General features: G+C 34.2%; 1 non-coding gene across 1 annotated transcript; it reads right to left on the bottom strand.

Moving 5' to 3' along the window:
* Window positions 1–9754: 9754 nt before the first annotated feature.
* Window positions 9755–9882, bottom strand: LOC117704812 (small nucleolar RNA SNORA40). The gene has a single exon (XR_004606331.1). It is a non-coding gene; the product is annotated as a small nucleolar RNA SNORA40 (small nucleolar RNA).
* Between the last annotated feature and the right edge of the window lie 3230 nt (window positions 9883–13112).

The raw sequence follows: 13112 nt of genomic DNA, 5'->3' as shown, positions 1-13112 counted from the left end.
GTCATTTTTAACAGTTGTTTACATTTATATTTGTTATGTTAATGCACCCTGTTTTCTTTATCCAATATGCTGTTGAGGGAAATCTAGTTCAAGTTTCTAGCTATTATAAATAAAGTAACAATGAACATACTTAACCAAGTTTCTCTGTGGTAAGAGAAATCGTCTTTTGGATATATCCACAAAATAGGTGTATCTTGATCATGGGGTCTACTAACTTTTTAAGTTTCAGATGACATTCTGCCATTTTGTGAACTTAAATATATTTTATCAATAAAAGAAGAATTTGAAAACTATATTTTAGTTTTCCATTTTATCTTCATATTTGCTTGACAAATAAAAATTTGTAAATATTTATGAAATATAAGATGGTTTGGTATATGTATATCAAATATGTATCTTATATCATATTAGTTTCATTAACCTAATTATAATTAAATACTGCAAATTGTTATCACTTGGTTACTTAAAACTTAATTTGTAGTGGTTTTAAAATATACAGTGTTACTTAATATATGTAGTCATCATTGTGGACAACAGAACTTAGGAGTTTACATTTTGTTCTAAACAAGACTATGTGATCTTGGACTAAATCACTGATACCACACCGTGATATGACTGATAATTGCCACTTTGACATTTTGACATTTTGCATGTGACTGAGATCAGGTTAGGTGGTTTATTGTTGCTGCCTTCATTTACTTAAACCACATCTTAAAGTTCATAATTATTATAAAATATAGCCTACCATTTTAAGTGGCTATATATATTATGTTATTATTTACTTAATATTTTAACCGATAGCCAATAATCCATATGATTTCTTGAAAAATGTTGAAAATTTGATAATTACACACACAAAAAAGAAATAAAATTAGAAATTATCAATTTTGTGCAGAATGTTCCAATTGTCTAAAGATTTAATAGTTATTTTTATATCTGGTTAATTTTTACACTAGAAATTTAATTTCTTTTTTACTATCAAAGTATTTTATTTATTTCATTGTTTTATTAATAGTGATGTGCATGTTTTGCATTGGATATCACCCTCTAAGTTAATTGGCATAGGTACCTAAGCATAAAAGCTTAGACTTAATGAATGTCTGAAGGAATGCATGTCTGTAAATTTACACTGAAGGACATTAGAGTTACATCACAGGTTGTTGAGTCACACAGAAGCAAACAACCAAAACATGACACAAGCAAGTGAACAAAATCTACAAACAGTGTGCTGTGGAGTTTACAAGATGGAGAAGGATAACTAGTAATGTTTTTCCATCATGTTTCTCTCTAGTTATGAAAGCTAAATTCTGACCTTGGTCTTTGTATTCATTATAATTAAATTATAATTCATGTAAGTTGTGTTTTTTAAAGGAAATATAACAAAGACTTCTGATATAACTGATGTGCCTTGGGGGTACAAGATACAATATAGACCATCAATTTAACTTCCAAAAATTACTGTATATTTCTCTAATATTCTTAACATAATTAAAAATGTTTTTTTTTATGTACTTTTCAAACACGCACTGAACATCTCCAGGTGTTCTTACAGTCTACCTATACCATCTTGTTTTTTAAAATACTATGTTTAATCCTATATGTCTATGTATGTTTTGTAGGTATGTATTTGTGAGTGCAGAGAGCTGCAGAGTCCAGAATAGGGGCTGGCAATATAGACACTTGTCAGCCAGTCTCCATGGTGCTGGGACACAAATTCGTTACACACCCTGTGAGAGTAGTGTGTGCTCTTAATTGAAGAGCCATGTCTCTAACCCTTCTTCATAAGTTTATCTAATTCTCCTTCAAAATGTCTTATTAAATGAAACTCTCCTTTCCATACAGTGCTAGACCATTGCATGTGAAAATCATACTCAAGTTCCTGTCCTAATCTTGATGACATTTAATTTTCTCTCTAATATATAATATTATTATATATTATATATATATTATATTATTATATAATATATATTAAATTCTATAGAGACTTATAGAATAAAAAATCATTTTCATTTTTAAGAACGAAGAAAATGACATTTTCTCTATGCCTTCTCCTGTCTTGTTGCAGAGTGTTGGCCTCCTGGACGTGGTCTTTAGCACATTATGTACCACTTATAGATTATTGACCTGTTTGTTTGTATTTTTTTTATGTGCAAAGTTTTAAGCTATCAAGACTAAAGGTGGGGAATTTATGTAAAATATGAATATTTACCATATATGCATCTTCTCTAAAATTGATTATAGCTTTTAATATATGACCTTATAAATGAACAATTATGATGCTTGGTTTCAGTGGATATTTCACAAAGGAGTAAGAAAATTGGACAGTAGAATTAGCTAATCAAAATATTAGCATTACCTGGACAGAATCATTTCATACACATTTGTTCAATACCCAATTCCTATAAGGTGATTCAAAGAAGAAGAAGAAAGCTGTTTAGAAAGATGTAATGGACTCAAGGCAGAAGATGCACACCCAGTTTAAGAAACCACAGCTTTCACACTGGGCAATAAACACATCTCCTCTTTACTTCTAAAAGAATGGCCAATGGAAGTTCTAAGACTGTTTAATCCACAATAGTCTAGAGTAAAGATGCAACCTCTCAATTCAGAAGATATCTGATATATAAGAATCTGAGGAAGCTTGATATACAAAAAATTATGTATTTATTTCAAAAGCATCTTCTATAAAGTTCACATATTCTATGGTTCTAGGCACTGTAAAATTGCTACAAAAAGACATTAGAATTTAATTCTGAAGTTCCCACTGAAAAAGTGTATAGTGGATGAGAATTTTAGAGTAGGGGCCTCACAATGCATCCCAGTAAAAATCATGGTGCTTTTTAAAATTCAATATCATTCCCAGTATTACACTTTTATTTGCAATGGTGACATGTAGGGTTACCATTTTGTGAAAATATATCTTGCATTCAAATACACAGGACTTTAGTTGGACCTCACAACAAAGTCAAAAAGCAAATGAGACTATTGAAGACTATGTATCTCACCTGCTATGTCAGGGTGTTCTCAGCCAATTTAAATTTAATCTACCATTGTGAGAAAAATGTAACAGCCAGCCTTATTTGCTTTAAATTTCGCATGCAACCATATTTTATAATGTAACATAATGTATAAATTTAATCTTAAGTCATAATCTCATTCATGCCCTGACCTAGTGTTAATGCATGCATGTATATATGTATACAATTTTAATCATAGGCTAAAAATAGCCAACTTAAACAACAAATGTCTGCCATAAATGTTTGAAACAACATGGAGATATAGCTTTGTAATGAATGTTTGCAGTACTGTTTGTTTTTCTGATCCGCTAAGGTCTGACCAGGTTAATGTTTCTCCCCTTGTAAAACTCTGTTGGAGATTTCTGCAAGCCATCCCTCATTCCTTCACCATGCCACATGCCATGGTTTCTGAACTTCTTGTTTCTGACCCTGTGTTAGGGACAGTGAGATGTTTGACAGCTCTCAGCCATATGAACAGAGAGATGACAGATAGGAGGACCGTAACCATAAGATGCTGACAGGAAGAAGACACGGAAAGAGAAGAAAGAAATTGATATTTGGGTTTGTTCCTCATCCAGTTAATGACTTCATATGACATCTATACATTTGATTCCTTTGAGGATATCCGTAATGTGACACAGTGGCAGCCTTCTTGCCTTAGTTGGTTCCATAGGCATTAAGATAGAGAAAATAAGCAAATAATTTTTAGCCTTTTGTTATTAACATGAATACATTTTGGAAAGGCTTTGCAACATAATCTAAAGGAATTAACTTCAATAAGGAATCAATACACATATTAATATATGTTTCCCTTTAAGTGTGCCGATTCAGACTTAGGATGCATAGCAAATACTTAATGAGTCCATCTCAACTTACACACAACCAAATGATCCTTATTATTGATTGACCCAAGCAGTCAAAACAATCTACGGAGCACCTCTCTTTCTCTGGAGGAGGTCGTATGCTGCTATAATTATTATGATGCTGGGTGCTAATCTGAATGCTACTACTGATAATAATAATTAAAATTTGATGCTTAAAATAAATCTTTTATACCATATTGCTAATTGTTTTACAAGGCATATAATAAAAATATTTTATTTTTTTACTCCAGAATATGAACTATCCTGAATGTCAGAAACAAAGGCTCATAGACCATATTCCAGCAGAAGCCTTGGAATCTTCCCCTTTATCACCATAAATTGAGCAGCTGGCCTCTAACGTAAATATTTCCGAGATTTCACTTCGTTTAATAGCTTCTGTTAGTATGTCCATTGTTAACGGGAGTATGATTTCACTCCAAGAGTACAATCATGCTTTTCCAACTAAAGACGACATCGCCAGGATTTTAAAAGGTAAAACGCAGTTGCTTTGTTCAGCTCTAGACAGGCTGCTTTGTGCTCTTAAAAGTTTTTTAGGAAGTGAATTAATGTAATAGTTTTACAGTCTGTATAATATAAAAGAGACTCAGATTAAGCTAGCAGACTTGTTATTTGACAGTTTATAAAATATTTTAGTATCTTTTTGGCAGTAGCAGTTTGAATGTTGGCAAATGTACACATTGCTTGCAGTTTCAAAACCTTGTAATGAGTATTTTTCCACTGTAATAGCACAGAACTGAAATTTGGATAAACCACTTAGACTTGTGAACTCTGACATGCCTGGTAACAATGTCTTTGTGAAAGAATTTTGTCAAGTATGGGAGCTCCTACTAATAGCACATCCATCTTTCTGCACACCATAAATCTTAAGAAAATTTCTATTACTCTGCAATTTGTCTGGCTTATGCTATTTATTAGCCATTTTATTCTGCTGCTTTAAGAAGTAATGTGATGTTCATTTTATTGCTGGTTCAATAAATTGTTAATTATAATGCAGTGATTGCAGCTGACGTGATTTAAAAGCCACATTAGCACTATAGCATTAAGTTTTAACTATTTTACCCTTCAATTCCCTGTTTATACAACAGTAAAAGGAAAATAGCCTTAGACTAATATAAAAAATGAAGGTACTTATATGTATTGATCACATGACACATTAGAAATTCATTTTTAATAAAGGTTACACTTTTATCTTGAAAAGTGTTTTGTGAACACTCCACAATGGAACACTTAAGAGAAAACATATTAGGCTAAGAAAGTAAAATACAAGTGAATTTAGTTATATAATGTATATCAATATTCTATTTCATATAAACTATCAAATAGAAAGATATGGTGATTTTGTAAATACCTTTATTTACAGAAATAAAATACAGTTGCTAATATACAAATGAAGCAGCTTTTGAAGAACATTCTTTTGCTTTGATTCCCAAATGGTCAACATTGGAGTAATACAGAGCACTTCTTTCTTTCAGGCTCAAATGAACCAAAAACTTTTTCTCTTGCCTAGAATGTATGAATATTAATCTCACATTGTACACCCTCCTAGAGCTTTTCAGTCACACACTTTGAAACCCAGAGATTGTGACACTCTCAGTACCATACATATTAGCAGCTCCTTATGTACTGGTCAGGATAATTTAAAATGCAAATTTTGTCTTCTCTTGTAAGATTTTACGACAAGCTTGTTTGACCACAGCCCTCTTAAGATTCTGCACATTTCAGCATCATAGTGGAAGTGGGGTCAAGACCTCCTTGCAGAGCTCACTCTATCCAGTTGAATGCAGTAGACTGCTACAACATCATACTTTTCACACCCATAAGCGAGTACAAGGTGGGAGTGTTCATTAATTCTGGAAAAAAAACCTCAGACTTTCAGTGACCTTTACACATCATCTGAGACACAGGGAAAATAAGAGAGACTTTCATTATTTGGGTTCATTTGTGACATCTATTTCAGCATGAAACAAGAAAAAATTAGCTGTTCAATGTTTCAGTTACAATATTTTAAAAATTTTACTCATCAAATACATATTGAAAAATTTATGTGATACAGGAATTCTTTTCTTTTTATTTACTAATCATTTTATTTGTTTATATTTCAAATGTTGTCCTCCTTCCCAGTGTCCCTTCCACAAACGCCCACCCCATATCCCTCCCCTTTACCTCTAAGAGGTTGTTGTCCTGCCTACCCACCTACTCCTACCTCACGCCTCTGGCATCTTCCTTCTCTGGGACATCAAGCCTCTAAAGGACCAAGTACTTCCCCTCCCATTGATGCCTAATGAGGCAGACCTCTGCTACATATGTTGCAGGAGTCATGGACCAGACCATGTGTATTCTTTGGTTTGTGGTTTAGGCCCTGGGAGCTCCGAGTGGTCTGGTTAGTTGATTTTGTTCTTCCTATGTGATTGCAATCCCCTTCAGCTCCTTCAGCTTTTCAGCCCCTCCCCTAATTCTTTCATAGGGGTGCTCTGGCTCAGTCCAGGGTTGGCTGTATCTGCATCTGTCTCAGTCAGGTACTGGTACAGAGGACAGCCATACCAGACTCATTTTCTGCATAACAAAACTCACTTTTGAGTGAAGTCCATATGAGCTCATATTCTAGAAAGGGCTTAGAAATTTTCTTTTGATTATTTTCCCTTTGGCAACTAAGCATTGATCAAAGAATTTATCAATGTAGTTTGCCATTCTGCATCATTGGAGTTCCTTTGTTTTTTTTTTTTCTTTTTTTTGTGTGTGTCTTATGCTATTAAAAGTATATAGTAACATTAATATAATTTATACTCATTTTAATAAGAAAATAATTAGTTTATTAACTATTTTATAGTATCATAAAATGTTAACACCAATACACGCATGAAGCATTTAAGCAATGTTGTTTCAAAATCATTGGTCTTCTGACTGTAATTAGTCATTTCAAATCAGGCAGATTTTCTCTTGTCAACTTTCTCAGTGGGTCATGGAACCTGAATTCACTAAAGTCTCTGTAGATAAGAAACTATTCTTCTTCCTCCAATGTTCTGATGTGGAAGCTAAGGGCCAGGTCAGGATTTTGTGGTTACACAGATTCTTCCAAGTTCCTGTTAATAATTTCCATGCTGTGGGCTCAGCATTCACTGCCCTTCCAACCCTTCTTGTCAGTCCTGCCATGACTGGCTTTCCCTCTCTCTTGTATCTCAGGTAAAGGTTTTACCTCCTCGTGGTAGTTTTCTGTTTTCCAGTTGAGTTTACTTTAATCAGAAATTATCTTACTCAGTGCTTGACCCTCACTCTTTTATTACAATGAAAGTTCAGTCAAGCATGAACTTTGCCCTCAGTTTTTATAATTGCTTTTCTGTTACCCAACAGTCTTCAGGAGGTCAGTCTATTATTGAATGTGAGAGTGCATGCACGATTGACAATATGGGCTTCACAATAAGATCTTGTCGCAAAAACCAAGACAAAACAACGCAATCTTGATGTTGTACTCATGCAGCATTTATCCTTGAATTTCAGACTGATTAATTAATTAAAAACTAATTAAAAACTGTGAAGGCAAAACAGTTGTAGCTATGTGATTTCAATGGCTACACTTATAAACTGGATCAAGCCATATTGAGGAGATTAATAGAATCCTTCTCAGTTTGGCCCCCTGAGGCCCTCTGCTGAGACATTATCTAATATCCCCCAGTCTCAGAATCCAAGGGAAAGAAAAGAGGAAGAGGCTGGAACATACAAGTACCAGTACTTGCTATTCTGCTTCCTGTCCAGCATGAGGTAAGCATCTCTGTTCCAACAGAGATACCCTACTATGATGCCTTACCACATTCCATTGCAATGAGGTCACGTGCCATGCACTAAAACTTTCCTTAAATGACTTTTCTCATGCAATTGCCATAGCAGTAGAAAAGTGAATAATTTTCAAAATCATAGGTGTGAATTATTCTCATAAACATACTTATTCTCTAAAAGGAGACAGCACTGTCATTTTCTTCTATGTTACTCATATAAATCTGTGTATCTGGCTAAGTAAAGATTAAATAAAGGAATAAAATGTGAATTGGCATCTTATTCTTTTAAACATTATTTTAAGCTATATATTTCTTTTTAACCATGTGCACTTGGTACTTCCATCAGAATATATATATATATATATATATATATATATATATATATATATATATCACCATCTTGTCCATTCTTGACAACATTTAAATGATTTTTCAAATAATCCTCACAGTTTTAAGTTCTCCTTGCATTCTTCTTGTTTCACAGAGAACAAAAGAATACCATGGTTAGAAATTGTTTCTCTTATGGTTTTGGTTTAAGCTCAAGGCAAAAAATCTCTTGAACCAGCTGCAAGCCAATCTTGCCAGTCTAATATTTATGATAAAACATTTACTACAAAGTATTCTATTTAATGGAAAAACTTAGGATGTGTTCTTTTCTAAACTTATATTTTGCCTCTTCTCTTCATATTTTATAGGATGAGATATGGAGTGTGAACTACGAATCCAGATATTGCATTGTATACTGGTAATTGTTTTCTGGAGACAGTGTCTATCATTGTTGTAACTCAGTTTTTAATACATTAGCAGAGAGAGAAATTTCTGTGTTATGGTTGTCCCTTTTTGAAAGAATGTTACATGTGTGCATTTCTTGAACATGCTCGCTTATAACAATAAACTAGGCAACTTGGCTCATTTTACCATAACATATTTGTGTGGAAAACATCTGGAAATATACACAGGCATCCAAACTGCTTCAATAAGCTAAATAGAAATAAGAACTTTCTAATAAAGGCTTTTTTTCTAAGATTTTTGATACTTCCCATCTCTGTGAAAAAAAAAAATTCAAAAACACAAAGATTGGAGACATACATCATACAAGGTGTGCCATTTGTAGAAATATGGTCTTGTTCTTCCTCCTGACCCCATGCTCCCAGAATAAAACTCAGACTGAAAATATATTAAGAAATACCTTGAACATATAATTAGGTTCATCTCAGACTAGATCATAAGTTAATATAACCCAATTATTCTGATCTACACTCTGCTATGTGGTTGGTTACCTGTGCTCAGTTACCATGCATTCATCTTGTCACATCTTCCTGGGCAAATCTCCCATGCTTGGCATCCCAGAATCCTTTCTGGCACCCATTTTCCTACTTCCTTTTTCCTTCCTAAACCATAGGCCATCAGATTTATTATTAACAGGTGCTACCTATCAATAATACCCATAGAGCCATAGGTATTCTCTCTTCAGCCTTCTATTGTTGAGTTTGAATAAATTAACTCAGAAGTCAGGAAAATATGTCACTAAAAACACTAATGTTAAAATTTCACATCCCAAAGTGAGCCTTTTTGCCAAAGAAGAAAAACAGACACAGATGAAGGTCTATGGACAGCAAGAAAGAAGAAAATTATTAAATACAATTAAGGATAATACCAGCCAAGATGATGACAAATGAAAGAAATCTATGTAATCAGTAAATGATTATTAGGGAGTTTGTATTATTTTTAGCAGTCAGTTATGAATTCTTTAGGGAGAGACCATGATGGTATGCATTCTAATCCTATCAGTTAGTTCATTATGAATGTATTAATGAATTATAAAGCTTCCCATCATCATTTTTATTCTTATTTTAAGTAACAATTCCTTACCAAGCTGTTTTAGATACCAGTAATAGGTACATTGAAATGAATATTTGTTCACCAATATTTTTATCTTTGACCTCATCTTCAAAACAAGACTTTAAAATATGCAAATTCATCTATCACATTAGTTTCCATTACCTATGCTTCTAGATTATTAGCAATTGTTAGCAGAACTGACCCCACTAACACCATTATTCCTTTGAGCTGTCTTGTATATTATAGTCCTTCAGGAATGTAGCTAAACACATACTCATCAATGAGTTGTGGATGTCAAATGAGGATTTATTTTTGCATTTGTCTTCTATGCATTTGTCCACCCTTTGAACAAAAATACAAACAAGTGTTATATATTGTATTTTTATATTTAATCATGTTTTTTTACAGTCCAGTCATTATCCACTTCCTGGTCTGCATCCAAAAGTTCCTCATCTTATTCCTACTCCCCCTTCTCCAAGAGGATGTCACCACTGCCCATCCCTCCCCACTATTCTTTAAAAAGCATTTGAGGATAAAATACATAATATTGGCACATTACCCATAATTAATAAACTGTCAGCAGGACCATCAATACACACTCTAATCATTTTAGGAAGAAGAGAAAAGGCCTAAGCATTATTCATTATTACATATGGTAGTTCTGCAAGTATAGTACAGACTGTCATATATCAAAAGAATGAGGACAGATAAACAATCTGCTTTAAAGCTTCTGATATATGTTTTATTAGTGTGCAACATAGATATGAGATGGTGAAGACATTTTATGTGTACAATTATATAAATTTCAACCATTTCATATACCATTTATTTTATATTTTTATCAAATATATTTTTTTATGCAGTATATGCGCCATAAACTCAGTCATTTTCATGGCTCCAATATAGCTTTTGTCTTCTTACCTCATTATGGCAGTTAGATTCTTGCATACCATGGCCCAATTCCCTGTACTATATCCCAAAAGTTAGAACAAAGCTAGTTGCCATGACAGTTGTGACATTATCTAATAACATTTCCTTTTCCTTGGGAATCAGAATCATACACAGTCCCTAACAACATTTCTACAAATAACTGTTCCATACATTTTGATTAGATTTTTGCTTATGCTAGGAAGAGAATTCTTTCATCCTGGAAGTAGAAAATAAAATAGTCTATAGGGTCTTGTGTATAACCCAATGGTTAAACATTTGGTCAGCATGTGTAGAGGCCTAGGTTGAATACTTAATAGGGCACAAATGCAAATTAAAAGTAACTATTTTAATTCTAATGACACTACTTTGACTACTGAGAATAAATATATGATTTTAATTTGTCTTAAATTTTATCCCTTTCTTTCTGTTTTAAAGCTTCATGTGAATTTTGGAGAACGTAGAACTCGAGATATCTTTAATTCTACTGGATCTTCAGTTTAAGAATGACACAAGTTAGCAGGAAACAGAGACACAATCTGGAAGAAGACTGTAGCCTGGTGATTAATTTGACCTGATTGTTACTTAGATTATGTGATCTGAAAATTAATTTATTGAGGGGGAGTATTTAAGTTAACTATTTGCAATCCAAAGAATTCTGGCATAGCTTTTAAAATGACAGTTTTCTTTATTAGTAAACAGTTCAGGTTATCACTATTTTAAGTAAGACCAATCCAGTAAATGCTATACTTTGAATGCAATAATGGCTGTTAGCATCAGTTTCAAGTAAATATGGAAAGATGATTAGACTTGATGCAATAAAATAGTTTATTTTTTTTTAGCCTTTATAATAATGTAGCCACCCATTAACAAATAATCTTTACATTTCTAAAATTGATTATAAAGTCATTAGGACAACTGAGAAATTACTTATATTTAATATCTGTTAAGACTATTTTGAATAAATGTTCTGAATGAGATTTGAAATAATAATATATTGTTGAAGTTTCGATTAACATTAATAATGTAATTGTAGTTAGCTGTACATATCAACATGTATACCATCTCTTACTTTGTAATTATTGATAACTTTAGTTTTGTACATGTACATCTATCTATCTATCTATCTATCTATCTATCTATCTATCTATCTATCTGTCTATCTAGACATTTACAGAAAATCGTGTCCTTCCCAGGAGTGTACTGATTGAAGAATATAAGATTATTTTTCTTAATCATTCCATTCATTTACATCTCAGATAATATCCCACTTCCTAGTTATCCCTCCCCCAGTCCCCATTTCACATTTGCCCTCCCTTTTGCCCATATGAGAGTGCTCCCCCATTCACCCACACTCTCCTGTCCCACCGCTCCAGCATTCCCCTACTCTGGGGCATCAAACCACCCTGAGACCAAGGGCCTCCCCTCCTGTTGCTGTAGGGCAAGGCCATCCTCTGTTACATATGTATCTGAAACCCTGGATCCCTCCAGATACACCTTGTTTAGACTTAGGGAGGATTGAGTAGTTAGGCCAGACTATGTTGTTCTTTCAATGCGGTTGCAATCCCCCTCAGTACCGCCAGTCTTTCTGCCAGCTCCTCAACCACGTTCCCTGTGTTCAGTCTGTTGGTTGGCTCCAAACATCACATCTGTAGTGATCAGTTGCTGGCCAGACCTACCAAAGAACCACCACACTTGGTTCCTGTCAGCCCGTGCCTCTTGGCGGCAGTGTTGGGTTTGGTGTCTGCAGATATGATGTATCCCCAGGTGGGTTAGCTCCTGGTTGGCTTTTTTTTTTTTTTTTTTTTTTTTTTTGTCTCTGTTCCATTTTTTGTCCCTGTTCTTCCTTTGGACGGGAACATTTCTGGGTAAAAAACTGCGGTCGGTAGGTGGCCCCATCCCTCAGTCAGGAGCCATGACTGTCTATTGGAGGTGGTCTCCACAAGTTCTATCTCTACAAGTAATGTGTGTTTTCTGCACATTACTGCTAAAGTCAATCATATTGGGTTCTGAGAGCCTTACATTTCTCTAGTGTCTGGGACTCTCCAGTGGCTATCCCCAGTTCCTCATTCCCCCTGTTGCCTATTTTTATTCGACTTTCTGATCCTCTGTACTTCTCTCACATCTCTTCCAGTATCTGATTCTGCCACCTTTATTTCCTCCCCCTCCTTTCTCTCTCCCTTGCCATCCTCTCCTTACACCTCCCATAATCATCCTATTCTCCCCTCAATAGAAGACTGAAGCATCGTCCCCCTGATCTTCCTTCCTTCTATGCTCCATACCGTCTGTAGGTTGTATCACGGGCATTCTGAGCTTTTGGGCTAATATCTACTTATTAGCGAGTACATACCATGTGTGTTCTTTTGTGTCTGAATTACCTCACTTAGGATGATATTTTCTAGTTCAACCCATTTGCTTGTAAACTTCATGAAGTCATTGTTTTTAATTGCTGTGTAGTACTCCATTGTGTATATATACCACATTTTCTGCATCAATTTTTCTGTTGTGGGGCATCTGGGTTGTTTCCAGCTTTTGGCTATTATAAATAAATCTGCTATGAATGTAGTGGAGTATGTGTTTTTGTTATATGATGGAGCATCTTTTGGGTATATGCCCAGGAGCAGTATAGCTTCAGGTAGAACTATTTCCAATTTTCTCAGAAACTGCCAGAC

This window comes from Arvicanthis niloticus, chromosome 2 (genome assembly GCF_011762505.2).
Source record: "Arvicanthis niloticus isolate mArvNil1 chromosome 2, mArvNil1.pat.X, whole genome shotgun sequence".
In the NCBI taxonomy this organism is placed as follows: domain Eukaryota; kingdom Metazoa; phylum Chordata; class Mammalia; order Rodentia; family Muridae; genus Arvicanthis; species Arvicanthis niloticus.
This window is presented reverse-complemented; position numbering and strand designations above follow the sequence as displayed.